The sequence below is a fragment of the Mauremys reevesii genome, linkage group 21, assembly GCF_016161935.1.
Source record: "Mauremys reevesii isolate NIE-2019 linkage group 21, ASM1616193v1, whole genome shotgun sequence".
Taxonomy (NCBI): domain Eukaryota; kingdom Metazoa; phylum Chordata; order Testudines; family Geoemydidae; genus Mauremys; species Mauremys reevesii.
Genome location: NC_052643.1, coordinates 803,772 through 820,567, shown reverse-complemented (window position 1 = coordinate 820,567; position 16,796 = coordinate 803,772). Strand labels below are relative to the sequence as shown.

At 48.2% G+C, this 16,796-nt stretch overlaps 1 long non-coding RNA gene across 1 annotated transcript; it reads left to right on the top strand.

Moving 5' to 3' along the window:
- The first annotated feature begins 885 nt into the window (after positions 1-885).
- LOC120387772 lies at positions 886-4,275 on the top strand. The gene is made up of 3 exons (XR_005590326.1): positions 886-930; positions 1,368-1,403; positions 4,184-4,275. It is a non-coding gene; the product is annotated as an uncharacterized LOC120387772 (long non-coding RNA).
- Positions 4,276-16,796: the final 12,521 nt, after the last annotated feature.

Here is a 16,796-nt window from a genome sequence, read left to right as displayed (position 1 = left end):
GCCAAATCACACCCCACCTGGGAACTGTGACTCCAGACAGCCTCAGGATGGAGACAGCATTTCCCCAGCTCCTGGACTCCAACCAAGCTGGACAAGGAAACTGGTGGGAGGAAGTTGGCCTAGACACTCCAGCTGCTTTGCATGGCTCTGGCAACTCAAGCAGATGCAAACCCAGCTTAACTGGCCGTGTGCACCAGCTGCTCTGTCCAGCCCACAGGGGCATGAGGCAGCCAGGTCGCACCGGTGAATCTGGCCCTGAAAATTAAATGAGATTTAAAGCTGATTCGCCATATCTGCAAATCCAGAGAAATATCCCACCAGAACATTTGCTTTGGGTTTCTTGCTCAGGGAGCAGGAGGAAAATGGTAATAATTTTTAAACATGAAAATTCCCAGACAAAAAGGGTTGTTGAGTTGAAGTTAAAGTTGAGACTACAGATATCTCAGTAATTTAGTCAAATACGTTATAAGGCTGCTGCAATTATCCCCAAATCAAGCATTATAAACCCCAGAATTTCAGAACGAAGAGTAAATTTAAAAGCAATTCATAAATGTTAAGATCAGGGACTGCACCTGAACCACCTTAACTCTGCCCTGTAGTGACACTAGAGAGACAAGAAAAAACCTACCGTGGCTTTAAACATCAATGGAATCTAACATGAAACGCAGACTCTTATTCCTGTATATGTGGTTATTCCAGGGGTTTGTCTGTAGCCGGGGGCAGTCACGGTTCCCAAACCACAGAAGTGCTTTCCTGGACAATGGCGGATGGGAGAAGTGATCCCCCCTCAGCCCCTACTTTCTGCAGACTGAACTGGGGACAAGCAGGCGACGAAAGAGCCCAGAGGGGTAGAGCCAGCTGCCTCCAAAAGATATCAGAAGTGGTGGAAGAACTCTGCAGGCTACCAGCTCTCCCTGCGTCAGGAGGCAGGTAAAGAGAAGCCCTGGGATCTGATGAGCAAGGGGGAGTCAGGCAGCAGAGCAGTGACATCCCAGCTCAGCACATGGTGCTGGATGTAACCCGGGCAGGCTTCTGCCCGTTCACAGTGGGCATGGCTGGTGGAAGAGGGTGTGACTCTGTTGCAGTGAGCAGAGTCGCTCCTGACTACGTCAGTGGAGAGCTGGGCTCCAGGTGTGTCCCCCCGGGAGCAGCATGTCCAAACCCTGGTGAACTGAAACAGGGCCAAGTGCTCCCTGCTTCCCCAGCGGGACCTGCCGGGGGCGTCCATCACTTAAGGAAGAAAATCTGATGTGCATGCAGATTGGCCCTCAGTCCTCTAGGGCCATACCCTGAGCCCGTCACCTGGTATCAGAGCACCTCTCCTATTCTTTGTCCTCTCACTGAGTTTGGTCTCCTCTTGTTGGCAGGTGGCTCACGAGATCAGCATCTTTCAACAGTCCCAGGTAAAGTCCAGGCCCACCAGGGCGCCCAGAGTGCTGGGAAGCCTCCAATTCCCACCTGCTGGTTGGTGTGTTTGAGCTGAGGGTACAAATGTATCTGTGCCGCAATCGCGAGGCGAGCCGCCCTGCGCTGTGGGCAGAGCCTCGGATGCAGCAGCCCTCCCTGGGGGTTATTGCTGATATTCGGGTAATTAGGCTTTTCCATCATTTGTTTAGCTTGGGACAGGGCCAAAGCCTATGAACGAAATCCCCCCCATGTACCTTACCCTGCTGACAACCGGATATTGCATCTGGTTTGAATATGGCAAGTGGCTGCGGAGTTGAAGACTCTGCGGAGCAGATTGAAATACAACACACGACTCTGCTTATCCAAGGCTCCCAGTGCCATGTGGCACAGCACAGTTCCATTACACTGCAAGCCTCCGCTTCCCGAGCCTGCTCCCGCAAGGCTCCCTCCCCGTCATATCAGCATCCAGCCGCCCCAGCTGGCCCTTGCCCCAGCCAGCGCTGGAGGGGAATTGCTGCAGGCTGGGTGGCTGCACTGGGGTCTGACCGGGGAGGGCAGTGTTCTCACAGGTTGGTTCTAGGAGATGCTCCAATGCAAAGATGATTGTGAGCAAAATGGATAAAAAGGGGTCATGGCTGGGTGGGATAGGAGTGGATTAGAGACACGAACGGATAAAGAGGGAGGGCCAGGAAAGTGTGGGGGGTGCCAAGGATTCATTGCTCTCCTCCTCTCCAAATCCGAGTGCCAGCCTGTGCACAGCGGTATGGTTGGGGGGGATGGGATCCTGTGTAGTCAAGGGGCAGGGGTTGGGGGCAGCTGACCCAAAATAGCTGGTTCCGGGGTGGAACTCCAGAGCAATAGTGAACATGGCCATTAGTATTTATCATGGGACACTGTGGGATGGATCCTGCAAAGGTGCCAAGCACCCTCCATTACCAGTGACTCCAGAGGGCACTGAGGTCGCACAGCACCTCTCAGGATCAGGTCCCTGTCTCTGTGCTTTTAGGGATAAGCTGTTTTATGGCTTGCTAATTTGTACTGTTTAGAGCTTTTAACAGGGAATAGTGGCCAATTCCCCAGCCAGTGACTAGTCAAGAGAAATCCCTGATGGTGTCATATAAATTATTACAGATAATACTAATATTGCATCTACTCTGTAAATATGAGGGTAAATGTTTGAAAAACACAAATAAATAGTGGATGGCTGGAGCAGCTGCCTCTGAGCCCCTCCAGTCCCTGGAGGAAACAATCCACATTTTAAACGAATGTGTAAATATGTAACCTGCCTCCATCCCCCGCCAGCTCGGCGCAAGGAATCTTTGGAACCAGCCCAGTCTCTCAGCTGCACAGTTACGGTTTAACAACATCTATAAATACATTTCATCTGTACAACAACTGCACAAACAACCACTCACCTGACAGGCAGGAGTCCCCAGGGAAGCCACGGGCTCAGTGGGATGCTTGTGTGTCCCCAGCCAGCCAGGGAAGGGGCACCTGGCTTCGAAGAACACAGCCAGGGCATTTCACACACACACACACACACACACACACACACAGCCCAGAGACTCCCAAACAAGACTCACCCCCTGCCTCCCTTTTCTACCCTCCCAGGGGCCTCTGCACGGACACCCTGCTCTGGCCTCCCCTCCTCCTACCAGCTGTTGGGGAGACTGACACCGACCTCGCCTCCTAAGCTGCCAGGGGCATCTGTAAGAGAGCCCACCACCTAAACTGCCAAGGGACCCCTGTGGGACAGACACAAATGCTCACACACTCAAATTCCCCCCTCCCTCCCAGCTGTGGTTATGTATGGGCATGCTCTGGGCTTCAGTGGTTCACCCTTAGGGTTATGGAATGGCATCAGCCATGCTAGGTCTGTCTCTCTGAAGGAGAGAACTAACCGAGAAAGAAGGAGTTTGCTGCTGATCTGCAGCTGGTGCCTTCATGAGAAACTGTGTCAGGTCTAAACTGAAGGCCGGCACCCTTGCAGGTAATTCCTCAAGGGCTCATAGGGGGAAGAGTCACAGGCAGACAATGCACCCAGCGGCATGAAGCCCAATCCTCTGGCTGCAGACAAGGGAAGTGTTGACTGAGAGAGAAACATCTTAGACCTCGTCTTAACACATAAAGATCACAGAATTAAAAATGAATAGGAGAATAGGTACAAGTGATCATGACTTGACCACATTTCTATTGTGCAAGCAGAATAAAGTCCAGACCAATAATATGTATACTTGGTGCTTTAATAAGGCCTAATTTAACAAAGCTGAAAACAGTTATGAGCCAAAGCAGCTGGGAGGAAGAATTGAATCAGAAAACTATTTATGGTCATTGGGAATCATGTAAGAACACCTTGCTAGATTGTGTCCACAATCAAGGCTGAAGGCTGTGTTGATTAAAAAAAGACATGGTGTAGCGGGGACGTGAAGGCAGCTGTAAAAAAAAAATGGTAACAAATGGAAAAAAGGGGAAGTTGACAGTAATGAATATAAACCAGAAGTGAGGAATTGTAGAAGGTTGATAAGAGAAGAAAAGGGACAGAAGGAGAAATCTGGAGTCAATGAAGCTAAGGACAATAAGAAGGAGGCTTTTTTCAGTATATTCGGAACAAAATATATATATATTGGTCCATTAGTAGATGAAAATGGTAGAATTATCAACAATAATGCAGAAAAGATAGACATGTTCAATGTATATTTCTGTTCTGCATTTGGGGAAAAGGCAGATTATATATTCTCATCATATAGTGATGCTAACACTCTCTTCATTCCCCTAGAATTTCTGGAGGCTGTTAAACAGAAGCTACTAAAGTTAGACATTTTTAACTCAGCAGGTCCAGGTAACTTCCATCCAAGTGTTTCAAAAGAGCTGGCTGTCTTGCCATTAATGTTGATTTTCATTAAGTCTTGAAGCATCAAGGATGTTCCAGAGACCAGCAGAAAGCTAATGTTGGGCCAGTTTTTAAAAAGGGTAAACAAGGATGACCCAGATAATTATAGGCCTGTCAGCCTGACACTGATCCCTGGAAAGATAATGGAGTGGCTGATACAAGACTCAATAAAGAATTAAAGGAGGGTAATGTAATTAATGCAAATCAACATGGGTTTATGGAAAATAGATCTGGTCAAACTAAGTTGATATCTTTTTTGATGAAATTACAGGTTTGGTTGATAAAGGTAATAGTGTTGATGTAATATACTTAGAATCCTGTAAGGTGTTGGACTTAATACCACATGTCATTTTGATTAAAAAACTAAAACAATATAAAATTAACAAGACACACTTTAAATGGATTAAAAACTGGTTAATAGATAGGTCTCAAAATGTAACTGTAAATGGAGAATTCTCATCAAGCCGTTGTGTTTCCAGTGGGGTCCCGCAGGATTGGTTCTTGGCCCTGTGCGATTTAACATTTTTATCAATGATCTGGAAAAAGACATAAAATCATCACTGATAAAGTTTGTAGATGACATGAAAATTGGGGTAGTTGTAAATAACAAAGAGGACAGGTTGCTGATTCAAAGGGATCTGGATTGCTTGGTAAACTGAGCGCAAGCAAACAATATGTGTTTTAATATGGGTAAATGTAAATGTATCCATCTAGGAACAATGAATGCAGGCCATACTTATAGAATCGGGGGCAGTATCTTGAAAAAGATTTGGGGGCTACGGTGGATAATCAGCTCAACATGAGCTCCTAGGGTGACGCTGAGGCTAAAAGAACTAATGTGATCCTTGGATGCCTAAATGGGAATCTTGAGTAGGAGCAGAGTGGTTATTTTACATCTCTTATTTGTCCCTGTTGTGACCACTACTGGAATCCTGTGTCCAGTCCTGGTGCCCACAGTTCCAGACGGACGTTAATGAATTGGAGAGGGTTCAGAGAAGAGCCATGAAAATTATTAAAGGATTATTTTGGGGCAGATCGCTGGCCTGTGTCATACTGGAGGTCAGACTAGATGATCACAATCATCCCTTCTGACCTGGGAATCTACAAATCTGTGGTGTGTCCTCCCAGGGAAGGAGCTGTCCATAAACATCCACAAAGCTCCCTCATTGCCCTCTTTCAAAATCCTCCTTTGCTGTGATGCCTGCAACAAACTTGACAATGGTTAGGCATGGTGAACTGAGACCACTGCCCACCATGATGGTCAGTATAATCTCCTTGTTCTCGCCCATCTGTCTGTCTCCACCCATTGTCTCTTTTCATACTCAGATTGTGAGCTCTCTGGGCAGGGACTCTCCTCTGGTTCTGTTTGTACAGCACCAAGGGGCAATGGTCGGGGGGGGCGGGAACTGCTCCAGAGAGCTGCACACACAGCGGGGAAGCTAAATGTACTGGAGGTCCCACTTGGTGCAGTGGAGCAGATGCAGGACTTGATATGGGAGAAAGACTGAGCACTGAGAAATAACCATCAGAACGGCAGCTCCAGGGGGGTGTCAGAGTGCCTGGATTGCACCCACACTCCTGAGCATGGTGGGGGGGTGTCAAACTGCTACCCACTTCATAGATTCCTAGATCATCCAGTTGGATTCCCTCTATATCTCAGGCCTAAGAATCTCACCCAGGTACCCCGGCATTGAGCCCACTTGTGTTTGGCTAAAGCCTCTTCCAGAAAGGCAGCCAGTCTGGATTGGAAGACTTAACTTGGAGACTCCAGCACTTCCCTTGGCAATCTGCCTCAGTGGTTAACGAGCCACACTGGAAGGAAATAACATGTGCCTTGTTTCTCATCAGAATTGGTCTGGTTAAGCCTCCAGCCATTGGCTCTGCTTTCCAGTGCTGGTCCAAAGATCCCTTTAGGGCCCAGGATTTTCTCCCCATCAAGGTGGAATCAAATCACTGCTTGATCTTCTTTTTTGAGAAGTGATGCAGATCAATCTCCTAACGTCTCTCACTCTCTGGCATTTTCTTCAGCCCTTGAATCATTTTCTTGGCTCTTTTGAGCTCCCTCTGCAATTTTTCAACAAGGTTACAGAGTCTAAAGCCCCCACTCTGTCTACAAGCAAGAACATGGATTGTGCCAGGGTTCCAGCCACACTCTGCCCAGAGTCCTGGGGGATGGATTTGTACAAGGAACCAAGAAGGGTTGAGTTTCACCTCCGTCTGGCTGAGGTTAATTGCACATGGTGAATGTGATGCTATGGGTACAGTCTTTGGGTGAGGCTGCTTATCAGGACACTTAATGAGGCACCACAGGAGCACACCTGTTGGCTCAAGTGGATCACACCATGCAGGAGGCTACAGAAATGGCAGTTCCTTTGGAATAGTGCACAAAGTAACAGCAGAATCTCCAAGCCAAATGTCGGGGATCTGGAAAGGTTCCTGGATTGGGAACATGGAAGCAACACTTTGGTGCACAAATCTGGTGCAATAGGCCAGTCTGCTGGTAAAGAGGCCCACAGAGCACATCTTCAGGCAGATGACAATGGCATCTGGAGAAACTGGGAGAAGTTCCGCATCAGATGATGGGCAGGAGGAAGAGAGAACAGTCCAGAGGAAGATAGGAGCTTGCATACTCGCTATGTCAGCAGGCTCAGATGCTTTAACCACTTGAGATGGGGTGGAAACAGGAGGTGGGATCTCACTGGTATCAGAGGCAAACTTTCCCCCTCTCATCCAGCTGGGGACCTGCAGATGCAGGTTGAACTCCATGGGCAAACAGCTAGTCTGATGTCATTTGTGGTGGCAGGTGACTCGCCATTCCTGCTGGCTCGCACAGCAAAAGGTGACAAAGGTTCAAATAACTACACAGCTGCACAAACAAGTGTGAAAATATCACCATAAAGCCTGGGGTCCAACTCACCCTGTGCAAGGGGCCAGCTCCCACTTTCAGCCCTCCAAGAGGAAGTGGGCCACATGATTTGGTGTTGTGGCTTTTCACAAAGCTACCAAGAAAGGTGAAGTACCTAGTGGCTGGTCCCGTTCCCAAAACTGCCAGTTACCTTTCTCGGGTCACTGGACACTGCAGGCCTCATCTGGCTACAGGTGGAAGCTGCAAGTGGATCAGGGTAGTCTCCTGTTGTGGGTTAGTGCAGAGTAAAACCTCCTAGTGTGTTAGACAGAGAAAGCTTTACCCTACACACTGTCTCCTGCCCCATCTCTTCCCTGCACTTATGGCAGCCTGAAGACTGATTCCCAAGTGGAGACACCACTCTGCGATGGATCTGCAAAGCAGGGGACAACAACTCCCATCAGCCAGCTCCCCACTGCACATCCTCTTCCTGATGGGCAGGTAAGGGACAGAGTCCTGAACCAGGACATGGCTGGGCTCTGTTGGAAGCAGCAGTGCATGGCAAGCCAGGAGCTGCAGAGAAGCCAGATACAGAGAGGAATCCTGAGGTGCTGTTCACAAAGCCATGTGTGGAGCAGGCTGTCACTGCCGGATGTCACAGTGGAGTGTAGGTCTCAGGGGGACTCATGGGGGAGCAGCAGCAACTGGGCAGGGAGCCAGTGAAGAGGGGCCCCAATGAAAGACACTAACTGAGCCTGGCCTGGAAACCTGCAAGATGCTATTTGCTTGGAGTAAAGACTGGACTGGAGAGGGCACCAGAGGCACAAGGCCTGAAGAGGCCTGGTTCTCAACTGGACTGCCCCAAGGGCTCTAATGGGAACTGCTATTGCTCCTTTTGAACTGTAGCTGCTTCAGCCTCTGTGCCTAGGCTTTGCAACCTTCCCTTCCTGCCAGCCCCAGGAAAACTCCTGTTCCTCAAGCCATGTGTCGGAGTGGTTACTGGGACCCACCAGGGCAGCGCCTACAAGGCCTAGCTGCTGAAGCACTTACGATGCTGGCTTCCAAGTCGCAGTACATCTGATAGGTTACTGGCACTCTGGGGGGTTGGGTACTACAGCACTGAGCAGCTCTAATCATTACAGCTCGTTCTAGGAAGCCAGCAGATGCAGGACTTGTGCAGTACAGCTAAGGATTGGTGCCCAGGAGATGGGGCACACACCCGGGGGGTGGAGTCCTGGCTAGTGAGGCTCAGTGGACTAGGCACTCTGCAGAACACGTCAAACATGAGGCCTCTGCCTTGACAGCCCATGGTCCAGTCTGATACATGGCAGAGCCAGGGCAGGTGACCAAGGAAGGTAGAACAAAAGAAAAGTTCAGAATACCACAGCTCACATCATTCCCTGGGACTAATGCTTACAAAATAAACTCGGCGGGATCCTGTCACTGGCAGGTCAGTGAAGAAGTGATGTCTGATGCAAGCTCAGGTCACAGCCACACCCAAAGAAATAACACTGTTTGAAATCACGGAAAGTTAAGAATTAAGGCTGAGATTTTTCAGAGCTCCCTAAGGTATCTAGACACCTAATTCCCATTAAAATTAATGGTGTCCAAGCCCCACATCTGCTCTGTGAATCCTGCCCTCCTTTCTGGGGAGTGATAAAAATACTTATTTATTCTGAAAGTAATTTGTAGCAATATTTAGAAATTCAGTCATTTCTAATACGAAGTCACTGAACTGCTGCACAGGGTTGTTACTTAGTAATTAAAGTACTTACTATTTGCTGAGAATCAATTACTAAATGAATCAGCTCTTAAGGCTAAATAATGCAAATTCAATTCCTTACTACTTAATAGGAATTATGACACCCCATAGCAAATTCTCTCATTCTCTTTGAGCAATTCAGATTTGAATTTTAAGTAATTTGTGTCTAAATGAGAAAAAAAAAAACCTCAAGAGCCGGGCAGGAAATGGGTTTTTTATCCTAATATTTTTTCATTTTCATCAAAAAAATTCTTTTAATTTTTTTGAATTTTCATTAAGAAAATGAAAAATAAAACTTTTCCATATTTGGGCAATTTCCCTTTTTCAAAGAAAATTGATTTTTTTAAAAAATTTATTTATTGGTGAAAATTTTCTTGTTGTTGAAAAGCTGTTTTTACCAACAACAACGACAAAAGTTTTGATGACATTTTCAGCTCTCTCAGGATGAGTTCCTGCATGTTTGAATATGTCAGTGAACATTGCTCAGGGCCCGGTCCTGCCAGGTTCTGGGTGTCTCCTGAGAAACACTGAATACCCTCATCTTTCACTGAAGTTAGTGGATGAAATTCACCCTTGTGCAGAGGAACGAGACACCTGTGTAGAAGGCCTGGCACCACTCAAGTCCTAGGGTGCCTATGTACCTCTTCAGTCCTCATCCAACCCATGAGAGCGACAGCTATTTAACATTCTTCCCAGATGTGCAAAACCGCCTGGGAGCATCACAGGAATCAAATGAAACCATGGACACTGATTGTCCAAAGCCACAGTTTGACTGGTTGAATGGGAGTTTTCCATGCCATCACAGCGGCACTCAAAGAGTTTGCCAAAGCCCATTCAAGTCAAAGACTCCCCGTTGACTCCAATAGGCTTTAGATCAAGTCTTTGTAGGTGCTAAGCTACTGTGTTCCAGGAGAGAGAGAGGCTCTGCCTTTGAGGGTCTTTGGGAAGGATGATTGGCTGCCCATTGCCACCGCCGAAGTCCTGTTGAAAAGGCAGTTTGGAGCAATTGCAGATAGTGCTGCACTCTCTTCTCCAGGAATATCTTTGACTTGGAGGCATTTAATGGCACATTGTGGCTGACTGGGCTGAAAGCTGCAGTGTGGCTGAGCAGCCTGAATGTCGAGATTTGGTCTCTACCCATCACCATGAGGAGGTTGGCACCATGAGGAGGTTGGCATTTAGTGCCATAGAGTGTTCTCCATGCTGTGCCCCAATATGAGTCCTAAGTGGTAAGTGCAAAGCATCCAGGATGTTGCCAAATGCTACCTGTAGTAGGAATTGGGTGGTGTCCCTTTAAATACTTTGGGAGCTCTGTATTGGGCCTTCCTGTCTTCTATTGCAGAAGACAGCAGAGCCTAACAGAGTAGCAATGTCTGGGGAGAGGTAGGACTTGTTTGGTTACATACAGTTAGCAAACACCATTGTGGAACCCAGCTGTGTCCATGGGGCCGTGTTGTGGGTTTGGCTGTCACAGCTCCCTCCATCATTTGCCTGGGAGTGGCAGTTTAGAGACGGGAAGTCTCTGTTAATAGCAGATGTAATTGTCCTTCCCTGGCTGGCATGAGCTGGGAGGGTGTGGGTCTGTTTTGCAGCTGATGGCTTGAATATTTCTCAAGGCTGCTTGAAGTTCACTGGGTGCTATGGTGTCAAACTCCACTGTGGGAGGGTGAGGGGGTGGGGGGAGACTGCCCGGGCTGGTGTTGAGCTTCCTGGCTCAGTGAGTGCCTCTTGCATGCTTGAAGACCTCCCAAGTGCTCCTCATTTCAAGGGCTATCACTCATTTCTGTCCCAGCATGCCCTACGCTCCGCCCCCATTCGAACTGCTGTTGTTCAGAATGATTTCTCTCAAAGACGTGCAGAACCACAGAACCAAGGCGACAGGGAGAGCCTCTGAGCTAAGAGAAGGAGTCCTAGGCATTGTCACTTACCCGTGTGTCCCTCATCTGGGGTCTCCACCACACACTGTGCCCTACACTTGGGCTTTGGGGATTCAGAGGGATGGATGTGGGGAATTTTGTCTGGGGAGAACAGGGAGAGCCTGTCCTTGCAACAGTGAACATTTGCACCTGCCCTTTGGGTTACATGCTCTGGGTCGGTTGATGGTTGTCCGTGCAGAGTAATGCAGCTGGCCATGATCTGACAGCGGGGATGGTGCTAAAGTAGAAGGTTTTCTTTGCTGCCTTGCTGTGGTGGCCCAGACTGGTAGGAAACCTTTGTGACACAGGCAGATGGGTTCAAAGCGGGTTTTGTGCCATCAGCATCTAGGTGCTGCCTGTGCGCTCCAGCTGCTGAAATGTGTCAGTGTACATACTCCAGCATGTACATCTCGACAGCACACACACACCCCACACGTACTCACTCACACACACCCTCCAATCACACCCCTTCACTTCACATCCCTGTGCTGACACACATGCCTAACCTCCTGCCCCTCTACTCTGCAGCAATCCTCACAGTCCTCTACTCACAGACACCTGGAGTTTGCATTCTCACACTTGCCTGGCCATGCACTTTCATCCTTTACTCTGCACACCCAGCGTTCATGCTCCTACACACGCACTGCTCTTGTCATCCTACAAACTTACATACTTGACATTCCTCCACTCCTACGCACTTGCAGTATTTCACCCTCCTTCTACTCCACAGCTCACATGCAGGGAGAGCCATGTCCCACGCTGCACCTTTCACACACCTCTCCGACACACTCACAGCTCACTAGTGTTGCAAGCACATGCAGAGTTCACACCCCTGGAAGCAAACATCACCCCTCTATTGATACACCTCACCACACATGAAGACTGTTTCTCTCTGCAAAGCCATCATACCCCCAGATATACATTACAGATAGGCTCACGTGGTTACACAAATGTCAACACCCGTTCTGGGCTTCTAGCATTAGGATCTATGGTCCAGAGTAAAGCATTTGTTTTGCAGAAAGGGACATAACATCTTAGGCCTGGTCTACACTAAAAAGTTAGGTCAACCCAGCTACCTGGCTCAGGGGAATGAAATATACACACCCCTGAGTGACCTAGTTAAGACAACAACCTAATCCCCGGTGTAGACCGTGCTAGGTCAATGGAAGAATTCGTCCACAGACCTAGCTGCTGCCTCAAGGGAAGGTGGATTACCAGTGCCAACCGGAGAACCCTCCCTTTGGTGTAGGTAGTGAAGGTACAGTGGTGCAGCTGCATCACTGTAGCATTGCAAATGTAGACAAGCCCTTAGCATGTGAATTTCAAAGTTGCCGAAGGGATTTTTGCTTCCAAACACATTACATGCTAGTAGGAGTTGGGTGCCCAGCCCCTCAAGCCTCCTTTGAGGTGGGGTGGGATAGCTCAGTGGTTTGAGCATGGGCCTACTAAACCCAGGGTTGTGAGTTCAATCCTTAAGGAGAGCCATTTAAGGAACGGGGGTAAAAATCTGTCTGGCGATTAATCCCCCTTTGAGCAAGGGGTTGGACTAGATGACCTCTCATCCAACTCTGATATTCTATGATCCTAGTCTTTCATCAGTTGAGCTTTAGGTAAAACTAGTGGCACCAGCAGAGGATGCTGCAAGCAAGCACTGAGGTGCACTGGCAGAGCTGTGTGGAGGGGGCATGGCTGGGGAGCTGTGGGTCCAACAGAGGTGCATTGCTAGTCTGAAAGTCCTCCGAGGTCTCTAGAAACAGGACTCATGTTCCCCTACTCTGTGATTTTGAAGCAGAGGCCCCAATAAAGAAACAGATGCCTAAAATACAAAAGAACTGATGCTTTTCCTACCATGGGAGTCATGTCGAATGATCCCAGGCCAAGAACCTGGAGTTAAAGCTCAGAAAGTTGAAGTGATTTACAGCAGGGAAAATGTGCCAAAAAAGTAATTTTAAAAACTCCAAACATTAACAAGGAGGAAATTCCAAGCTAAGGTTGAATATTTAATCTCAAACATTGCAAGCTCCCAGGAAAGGTCCCCAATAACCCCCTGCCCCTTTGAGATGAGGGTGCACTGTCAAGTGTGCCCACCTCTATGGATACAGCATTGCAGCAGTTTTTGTCTCCAGTGTCCCTTCTGGGCCATCTATGCACAACTCAGCTCTCTGGCTGAGAAGCGATTAACAAAACAGACAAGCATAGTCCAAAGAGTCAAACTATCTGCTGGGCCCTGTGCTCAGCCCCTTCCTGGGGTCCCACAGCCTTTTCCCAGCTCTGGTATCATGGTCGATCCTGCCCAGCCTCAGTCTTATGGAGGCCTCTAGCCTCCAATAGTCTCTGGGACTTCAGCTCTTCACAGGGGTGAGCGAGCCACCCACTCAGCCAGCCAGCCACTACCCCTCCTGACTCAACTCTCTCAGCCTATTTATAAGGCCCAGGTTCTTTTGAATTATCACCTGATCCTTCTTCAGTCCCACTCTCTTTGGCAGACAAGTAACTATCTCATTACCACCCAGAGGGAGCTGTAAGACTTTGGTCTAATTCTGGCTGTTGGGTTTGGTGGGCGGGGGCGGGGGGGTGCTGGTGGCCTGGGATACGCAGGGGGTCAGGCTGGATGATCCGACGGTCCCTTCTGGCCTTAAACTTTATGAAGGAGCCTAACTGGCCTTTCACCCTTTCTCACAATCCAGGGGAGCTCATCCTAGCCTCGCTTAGAAGCCACCGTGAAGTTCAGCCAGGGGAAGGTAAATTGACAATAGCCCATGATTTCGTGGGCTGCACCTTTGTCTTGAATGCAGTAGGTGCATGAACCGGCACAGTCCTACTTGGCTATGGGGAGCTGCCACAGTCTGAATATTTGGAGCATTTCTGGCAAGGTTTGGTTTGCTTCTGACACTATTAAAAGCATGGCCCCTAGGAGGTCTGAGAAGAGCCTAGTGTTTATTTACTGACCTATGTCTGATGACTGAGGCCAGCAAATAGAGACCAGTGCCCTTGTCATACCTCTTATGCAGGGGCATTTGCTAAACACATTTTGTGGAATGCCTGGGTTATCGTCCAGGGAGGAGACTTGGGGGAACTTGCCACTTCTGGCCTTTGACAAGACAGAAGCACCATAGACACATAATACACTAGACACATCATACACTCCATGGCTCAAGCCAAACTGCAGCACAGCCTTCAAATTATTATCCGTCATTATCTGTATGGCAATAACAATGTGTAGTGCCCCCCCTCACCCCCCACCCCCCACACTGAGAGCCTGATTGCACAAGAAGCTGTGCAGACACAGTGTTCCCTCTTCGCTGCACACACTTACACGTTCCTGTCAGGACTTACACTTCGTGATTCATCTTAGGAGTGGGGAGGGAATGTGCCCACCCTGGAAGCAGGCTGTGGGAATACAGAGCAAGCCATAGTAACTTCTCCTCATTATTATTGTGGAGCAAGTGAATTGCTCTTTAATGACAAATTACTAAGTAATGGAATGAGGGACCCACCCTGCCACCCACACGTTCCCTCGGCCCACTGGATCTCTGCTCCAGGTCAGCCGCTCTCGGAAACTTCTTCTCTGCTAGGGAGTGAGCAGGCATGGAGAAGAGAGGGGATGGGAGGTGGGGGGGCTCTTAGCCCACCTGCTCCAGGGTGCAGTGTCTGAAGCAAGGTGCCAAGCAAAGGAGTTAATTATTATCAATTGTCCAGAGAAAGAGTAAATTCTTTCATGATCCGGAAGTGTTAGAGTTAGAGTTAGAGTTAGAGTTAGAGATCCATGACTCACCATATTGACGCAGTAAAGTATAAGGGGAGCCATAGTGACCCCTATACAAAGGCTGCCGAACGCTTCCATTTGTAACATTTTTCCTAACTTTTATTTTGAAGTGCTGTGATGACTCCATGCTTGTGGCAGTACTTTGACATTTGGCCAGGGGGTCATCCTGGGGCCAACAAGGTGAATTTTGCTGTCCCCACACAAATCCTCTCACAGTTGGCTGACTTACCAGCTGTCTCAAATTGTGATTTGCAGGCTGTGTTATGCTCAGTGGAGCTTGCTAGCGGCCTGCTGCTAAAATTGCCCCTCCTTCCATCTGCAGTGAGCATGCTCCCCAGCATCTCACATCAGCCTGTCCTGCAGAACCGAACCTCCCACTGGGACCAGCCGCTTCCTCTAACACCCTTCAGCCTAAGGGGAGGCGCAGGAGGCTGGGAGCGAAGGCCAAGATCAAAGGTATTTAGGCACCTAATTCCCACTGATTTTAATCGGAAGTCAGTTCCTAAACACCTCTGAGAACTAGGCCCTACAAGGCCATGAACCCTAGAACAGTCTCTTCTACTAGCTCATGTTAATAGTTCTGTGCCTTTTAAATCCTTTCCTGATGAGCAAGGACATACACCCATTAAGAGAGTGCACACACTGGGTGGGATTATACCCAGCTCTCTCTTCTGGCCAGCCACGGTCTCAGCCACTTATCCACCTTGACTCTTAAAATAAACACCCTTGAATCCAAGTGCTTGACTCTGCTGTCCGTAAAGTAGGGCTGCTCATTCCCAGGAAACCCACTGTGTCAGCATGTCCACAGGTGGTCCACAGGGACTAGCTGTAATTGTGCGTTTAGCCTGTGTATTCTCAGCGTTATGCAGAGCTAACAGTCCAGTGTTCAACCTGTGGTAATGGCACCATTCGAGTGTTACACTTGGACATAAGAAATATTTTTTTAAAAAGTTAAGAAACTACATTACAAAATTTTTTTAAAAAATATGAAAGTTGTAAAGCCAAGCACTCAAAAGTTAGGAAATACCAGAACTAAGGCTTCCTGTGCAACCTTAATTGAACCCCTTTGTGCGTGTGATTATAATACATTTAATTACATGTAATTACAGGATCATAGATTATTGTTTCACTCAGTGCAGAGGATGGACAAAGCTCAGTGAACGAATCAGGGCCATTATCTCTATGCCCTGCCTCATTCACTGCAGAAGTAGGAACTTGTGTTGCGAACGAAGCAGGAAGACTGCAGGAACTAAAAGAAAGGTCTTGTGGTTCAGGCAATTCACTGCGTCTGTCTGTGATGCTGAGTTCCCATGTGATACTGGATAAGTCACTTCAACCATAATTTTTGCAGGTGGTCACAAATCGCACCCAATGAGACACTGGACCCCTCATTTTTAGGGGTGCTGAGCACTGTCTGCAGGAACTGAAGTCAGTGAGAGGCAAGGATGTAATGTGGCCTTGATGGAGCAGCACCGTTTAAGAATCAGGTGGTTTTGAGTCTAATCCTTACTCACACAATGGCCTTGCTCAGATTGTTTTGCCTTTCTGTGACAATCATTATCTGTAAAATGGGGATCATGGTGCTTATCTAATGATGTCACAGGAGCATTGGGCGGGCTAGTCAGTCAGTCTGCACAGTGCATTGAGCATATAACATGCTACTCAAAACAGGATAAATACTCTGGAAAGCTGGGTTTCAGTTGGGGCGCCCAGTCACTGAGACACCTTAAATCAATGGAAATTGTTGCCAATTTTGGCCTCAATGACTTTGTATCTCAATTATCCATCTGTACAATATGGCGAACAATCATAGCAATGTGGTGCAAGAAGGGTCTTATGCTACTCTGCTATCTCACTGGAGATTTATGAAAATAAATTCAGAAATGTTTGTGAGATGCTCAGACACTAAGGTGATGAGCATCCTAGAAAAGTCCATGAGGAAATCGTGTCTTCAGTGCATGGTTTGGATGACATGCAGTAAATAAGGTCTGGGGCCAAACACTGATGGATGAGGATAATATGTATGTATCTCTTAGAAGCGAGAGCATGGCAGTTTTTGCTTGGCTAGGCCAGCTGAGTGAGAAGGAGTGAGTCACCCATTCCAGCTGTGTGTGGGGCCCCGGCTTTACAAAGCACGCAGGCTCCAGTGGCTGGTAAGACACGGCTGGTGAGATGAAGGGAGATAGCCGGCTGAGCTGGTCAGCAGAGGG